Source organism: Limulus polyphemus, unplaced genomic scaffold (genome assembly GCF_000517525.1).
Source record: "Limulus polyphemus unplaced genomic scaffold, Limulus_polyphemus-2.1.2 Scaffold1511, whole genome shotgun sequence".
Lineage (NCBI taxonomy): Eukaryota > Metazoa > Arthropoda > Merostomata > Xiphosura > Limulidae > Limulus > Limulus polyphemus.
The window spans coordinates 221,636-229,478 of record NW_013667121.1 but is presented as its reverse complement, the minus strand read 5'-3'; positions in this window follow the sequence as shown (position 1 = coordinate 229,478).

Sequence of the window (7,843 nt, the reverse complement as noted above, 5' to 3'; positions counted from 1 at the left end):
AAGCACGGGACCTAGAATATTGTTGTGACGATGGTTGAAGTAGTTTCATGAGAAGCACGGGACCTAGAATGTTGTTGTGACGATGGTTGAAGTAGTTTCATGAGAAGCACGGGACCTAGAATATTGTTGTGACGATGGTTGAAGTAGTTTCAAGAGAAGCACGGGACCTAGAATATTGTTGTGACGATGGTTGAAGTAGTTTCAAAGGAAGCACGGAACCTAGAATATTATTGTGACGATGGTTGAAGTAGTTTCAAGAGAAGCACGGACCTAGAATATTGTTGTGACGATGGCTGAAGTAGTTTCAAGAGAAGCACGGGACCTAGAATATTGTTGTGACGATGGTTGAAGTAGTTTCAAGAGAAGCACGGGTCTAGAATATTGTTGTGACGATGGTTGAAGTAGTTTCAAGTGAAGCAAGTTGTAAAGTGAATCGGGTTCAAGAGTGTTAGATGAAAGTGATGCTGAAACGATGAACACAATACTTGGTCAAGTACAGACTGTTAGATGAAAGTAATGGTGAACAACGAACTGTCAAAAAGTCTTGTTGTTTGAACCATGTAGATTGTCAAGGTGAAGCACCCCTAGTATTCCGGGTATAGAAAACACCGTTTCTTGTTTCTAAAGGAAAAATATAACTTGGGATTATACAATAAAATCAATTACACAAACGACATTCTCAGAACGAGAGTACTTTCGGAAAATCATCCTTTCTTCTGAATAACAAAGCTGTATTCAATTCTTTACTAAGAGATGACGTGTCAGACGCGATATCGCAAATTCGCTTTAATACAAAATAGAATGGGTTTTCCTATTTTGTATTAAAGCGAATTTGCGATATCGCGTCTGACACGTCATCCTATTTTGTATTAAAGCGAATTTGCGATATCGCGTCTGACACGTCATCCTATTTTTTAACATAAGCTTCTTCCTTTAATTCGGAATTACCTGTAACTGGTAAAAAAAATATGAAAAATTCAAACAAATAGGTTTAGTGACTCATGAAAGGATAACTTCGGTTTACCGAAACAGGAAAGATAAGAAGGGGGGGGGGGTAGTAATAGGAGCTTGTCAGACTTAGTCAGAATACAATACACACCGTCATCCACACTTGAGCCCGTGTCTACCGTGTGAATCGTCTGTTCTTCAATATTCGCCGAGTTCAATGTAAAACATGAGTCGCTAGACGTCGGTCTCTGCGGGAGACATGTATACACCTAAACAAGCCGCGAACATGCGGTCTCCTCGGTACATTGTGATCACGAGATTTTCTTCGAGCTCGTATTTCTTGGCCGTAGTAGAGTGAAGATTTTCCACAGATATCAGGTCAATGCTAATGGGCAGCTGGACCTTGTGGTATGGTCGTCAAAGTACTTGATTTATATTTTATTTGTATATAAACGAAACAGGGAACCTATATTTACCGCTAAAGACGAGGAACCAACCTCCTTGCTCCGTATGATCTGTTGTTGTGTACATTAATAAGGACAGTATTTTCTCAGTGATAAGAATCAATGTCGGTTTAACGTTTTGAACACGTAAACCACTGAATATACCTAATTTCCTGGGCTTGAAAGATGACACTAGATAAGACTGTTTGTTTGTAAAGAGTCTTTAGATCACAACATATTAAAAATAGTGAATTTCTTAGACGTCATAAATTTCGGTTTTAGTAAAACATATCGCTATGTGTCTCTCACATTCTGTAAACGTTTCGATTAGATACTGATGAATGGACGATAAAAGAAAAGAAATAGACAACACTCAGTCAGACAACGTCAGTTCCATCTCGCTAATTACAAAATGGTAGTGAAACAGACATCAAAACATAGCGTACATTTAAGTGATCATGTCTGCTGTTAGAGAGAAAACGTTGTACAGAAATAAATCTATTATCCCACAAATAGCTGTCTCAAAACTTCATATTGTTCCTAAGTTAAAAAGCAAATTAGTTTCCGGTGTGTTTCAACCAAGCTTCCTTTTCCCAGTGAGAACATAACCCACTGTTTTTTATAAATAACAACCCGCTGTTTTCTTATAAAGAACAACCCACTGTTTTTGTTATAAGTACCATAAACTGCTTTTTTCTTGTAAATGATGTTTATGGTTTTATATTTTCACATACGAAGTATGTTTGAATGCTATAGTAAGACTTGTTAATTGAGGTTTAGGCTCGGACAAACATTTTTAAAAAGCGCATGCGCAAAACAGATTTATTGTAGAATAATTAAGGGATAAACAAAAGGGAATTGTACTTTAAAATGTCAAATTCATTTTACAAGATTCCTTAATTTAAATTGTTCATCGTTAACCTTAAATTCTACAGTGATTTGTTATAATACTTATTTCAGACACTTTTCTTTTTACTCTCGTTACCAGTTGTGCACGATTTAAAGAATTATATTTCACCCTACTTGCTCAAACATAGAAACAAGCGGAAGCAAGGTTTATATAAACGTTTCTTAGGGCTTTTTAGCCCCCCCCCCCAGTGGCACAGCGGTATGTTTGCGGACTTATACTGCTAGAAACTGGGTTTCGATACCCGTGGTGGGCAGAGCACGGATAGCCCTTTGTGGTTAGTAACAAACAAACAGCTTAGCCCTTGATGTAATTAATTTTCATTTCCAACCACTTGCATCTACGTGACGTATTGATCTCCAAAAGTTTCATCTTTCTGACATGCATTCATAAAGTCGTTTCTCAATGTAATTACTTTTCGTATGACAATTGTAGCGAGGAAACAAAGTGTAACAATATAACTTATACCCTAACCAGCCAAGGACCGTAATTTTTAACCCTTATCAGTCCAGCTCAGCTATCATCACAACAGCATGAAACTATGTTAATTCTAGAAATTTTAATTGATTTTATCCAAAACTTTTACAATTTAGCAAATTAACACTAAAATAAACCTCGACTTTGATAGACACTCCCATTATCTGGTTGTCAGATAGAGGTGGTTTCATTTCAGATTTCGACCTTAGTCTGAAGATGCTGAATACACGTTTGGTGCTATTTATTCTGATAATATTTGATACGTTAAATTGAAATTTTTTCATCCAACATATAAACTCACGATTCTCACGTACAAACGCAAGTTTCAAGAGTTTATAAAACTGTTTCTCGAATTAGCTATTTGTATAAAAACGTCAAGATTAAAACCACAAAAATTTGAGTTCGGCTTAAGAAAAACCCGAGAGTTTGATGTTTTGACAGACGACGCGTGAACCACGCGTGACAAAATAATTATATTATGATAACGTTACATTCTTTAACAGAAGCTGTCAAGCCTAATAATATGAAAATAACGGCGTTACAAGATGTGAATGAAATCTGTTTGTTGGAGGCAATTGTCTAGAGACAAAACAAAACAACAAAAAAAAAATGTTTTACAAAGTTTTACTTTTCCTGACTAGCTTATAAGGTGAACAATATGTTCACAGAACAAACCAAGGATAGAGATAAAAACTCATCTGTAACATCATTTTGTGGAACCATCTTATCCTCCGGCAAAGTTATATTTGGTATCGGATTATAAAGATAACGCGACGAAAAGTATTTAAATATATAGTACTATATCAACCTTAAGGCTGTAATATTAGGGAAAAGGAAATGAGTATTAGTGAGGCATAGATGTAAAGATAAATGCTTGCTATCTGTCTACACACAGGCAGAAATGTGTAGCATAATAAGTCCACCAGGTGTCTCACTCCCGTGGCTTTTGAGACATACTTGGAATTTTGCAGAGATGATGAACAATTTTGACGTCAGAATTTTCGGAATATTCTTGTGTCGGTATCCTGCTAAAATCAACACGTGGTAACATTACAGAATCCTGCCTCATGCTGGTATCCTGCTAAAATCAACACATGGTAACATCACAGAATCCTGCCTCATGCTGGTATCCTGCTAAAATCAACACACGGTAACATAACAGAATCCTGCCTCATGCTGGTATCCTGCTAAAATCAACACATGGTAACATCACAGAATCCTGCCTCATGCTGGTATCCTGCTAAAATCAACACACGGTTACATCACAGAATCTTGCCTCATGCTGGTATTCTGCTAAAATCAACACACGGTTACATCACAGAATCTTGCCTCATGCTGGTATTCTGCTAAAATTAGCATATAAGTACAAACAGCTAACTCTATACAACAGCAAACCGATCAACATAGTTATAAGTACATACAGCTCAATCTACAATGAACATAATACTCACTGTGCTTCAATCTCTATACGTCTATACTCACTGTACTTCAGTCCGTAAATATTATATATTATTGAAATACCATATAGTACTGAACTATCATATAGTACTGACATATCATATAGTACTGACCTATCATATACTATTTAAATATCATATAGTTCTGAAATATCATATACTATTTAAATATCATATAGTACTGAAATATCATATACTATTTAAATATCATATAGTTCTGAAATATCATATACTATTTAAATATCATATAGTACTGAAATATCATATACTATTTAAATATCATATAGTACTGAAAAAGCATATAGTACAGAACTGTCACAGTTATCAAGCATGTTTATTGGAAGTGTACGTAATAATCATACTTATATATAATTATCAAACAGGAAAGATGTCCAGCCGTAACTCATAAATAAAGTGATTCTGGTGAAATAAAAAACAGCAACGTTATGCAAAAATGCTCGAAACGTTTCCAAGGTATCGCTTATGTTAAGAAAAATTTGATGTAACACTTCAGTAACACTTGTGAATGTAGAAATACGCACCCTTTATGATTAATTTTATCCATTGTAAAACTTATGGACAGTGAAAAAGATAATGTTCAACTTACATAAACACTGCAGCTGACTTGCCTCGTGCTCCCCAATCAGTATCTCCAATGATCAGTATTTAGAACACACTCCGCTCCTAGAAAATATAGACAGTTGAATGCCACACTTATTGAAGGCCTGTTGAATGAAATAACTTAACATCATTGAAGTATTTCTAAAACACCTAGTCTACTAGGCTAAGCCTTTTATTTTTAATTCTAAGAACCCATGAGTAAAACTAAAAGCAAAAAACAACAGATTTCTACTTGATTTTTACAACTGGTGTTGTGACACAAAATACTTATACTTCATTTTTACAACTGGTGTTGTGACACAAAATACTTCTACTTGACTGTTGCAGCTGGTTTTGTGACACAACAGAGTTCTACTTGATTGTTGCAGCTGATGTTGTGACATAACAGACTTCTACTTGATTCTTGCAGCTTATTTTGTGACACAACAGACTTCTACTTGATTCTTGCAGCTGGTATTGTGATACAATAGACATCCATTACAACACAAGAGTGAGTAGTTACCTCTTAAGGTTTCCCAGTGGGTCAGCAATAAGTTTACAGACTTACAATGCTGAAATCTGGGATTCGATTCTGTCAGATATAAAAGACTGTTTAGTATATACCCATGTCAAATTTTGATAAATGGACAGAGCGAGAAGAGTATCTCGGGTTAAAAGACAGTGAACTACGAGAGTTTGTTCAACAAGAACAAGAACTAGAGAGAGAAGAGTGGCAACAGAAGAGAGAGGAGGAGAGACAGAGAAAAAGGAAGAAAGACTGAAAGTAGAAAAGGAGAGAGAAGAAAATGAGAGAAAGGAAATACTGGAAATAGAGATACAGAAAATAAGAGCACAAATTGAGAAAGAAGAAAAGGAGAATGAGAGAGAGGAGAGATTGGAAATAGAGAGAATAATAGCACAATGGGGATTGCAAAGCTCAACCAATTGGAGGAAGAGGGACAAAGAATGACAATGGAGTCAGAGCCAGCCGACCCAAGCTGCCCAAATTTGATGAACAGAAAGATGACATGGATGCTTTCCTGGAGAGATATGAAAGATTCATCCAGAGTCAAAACTGGGAAAAAGGCGACTAGGCAATCTGGCTCAGCCCACTTCTCACAGGAAAAGGCCTGTATATGCAGCCATGACATCAGAAGATGCCATAGATTATGACAAGTTAACAGTGGCTTTGCTGAAACGATAAGAACTTACTGAAGAAGGTTTTCGCCTGAAGTTCAGCGAAGTCAAACCTGACACTGGAGAAACTGTATTTCAGTTTGTGGCACATCTACAGCAATACTTCACCAGATGGACTGACATAGCCAAGTGTGAAAATAGTTTTGAGGGACTGGCAGATCTACTAATACGAGAACACTTCATCATCACGTGTTCAACTGACATGTTACTGTTCCTAAAGGAGAGAGCACCAAAAGATGTGGAGGAGATGATCAAGCTGGCAGAACAGTATATGGAAACCCATGGAGGATGTATAACTGGCAAGTCCAAAAATATCTAGTTAAATTCGAAACCAATGATGGCTGACCAGAAACAGGGGTTTACCAAAGGTGAGAGGAGGTTAATAGACAGAAGAGAGACGAGATGCTATGATTGACATAAAATGGGACACATTGTAAAAGAGTGCAAGTCCATTATCAGCAAGCAACAGCAGAAATCTCAACACAAAGCAGCTGGAGCTATTTATGTAGATAGTGCTGGTAAGAAACAAGAAAAAAGTGACTGTCACCATGGATGCTACAGCCAGAAGAAACAGAATAAAAAATCGTGTCAGATTCACCACAAGAATGAGGTGCCAATCCCATGATTGATCAGTGCACAACTAATTTTCGGCAGAGGTGATACCAAATCACAACATGCCAGTAACTGAAAGATATGTTGGGGACAGGAAAGTAAAGGTTCTACAAGATAATGAGTGCAGTAGTGCAGCAGTGAGAACCAGTCTAGTATCTGATGACCAGATGATAGGCAGAGTAGATCTGTGTGTGCTAATTGATGGACACTGAGGAAGTTTTCTCAAACCTAAAGGTGGATACTTCAAACTTTGTAGGAGACCTTGAGGCCATTTGTATGAAGGCACCAATATATGACTTGGTGATTGGAAACATACCAGGTACTAGAAACTTGGAGGAACTAGACAGAAAGAAGATTGGTGAAGCATCTGCAGTTACCACCAGAGCTCAAGAAGAGAAGAGCAAACAAGACATCAAGCTTTTGCAAGTGTCAAAAGGCGACATCCTGAATGTAGGTTTGCAAGAACTGAAGGAAGCACAGAAGAAAGACCCTTCACTGCAGAACCTTTGGGATAATGCCCGGGAGAAAGTCGAGCACAAAACAAAGAGGAAAGATACTTATAGAATAGAGGACCGTAAGGGAGTGCTATACTGGATCTATCAAGACAGTTATACTGGGAAAGTTAAACAGATCGTAGTGCCAAAAGATATCCGGGCTCAAGTGATGAAGTTGGCTCATGAATCAACTGTGGGAGGACGCCTAGGAACAAAGAAGATGGCAGACAGAATCACCAGTAACTTCCATTGGCCAGGAGTCATGGAGATGTGAGTAGATTCTGCAGGTCATGTGACATCTGCCAAAGGACAGTACCTAGAGGGAAGGTAGCCAAGGTACCATTGGGAGAGATGCCTCTCATAGAAGAGCCATTCAGCAGAGTAGCTCTGGACTTTATTGGATCACTTGCACCTGTTTCTGACAAGGGAAACTGGTATGTGCTGACAGTAGTCGACCATGTAACACCTTATCCAGAAGCCATAGCACTGGCAAAGATAGAGACACAGAGAGAAGTAGAAGCCCTCATGGAGGGGTTTTGCAGAGTGGACTTTCCAAGATAAATCCTAAGTGACAGATGGACCCAGTTTACTTTAGAACAGATGCAGAATGTGTGCAGACTCATCAGTACTCGGCAGCTCTTTACAACCCCGTACAATCCTAGATGTAATGGACTTTGTGAGAGAGTCAGTGGAGTTTTAAAGAGCATC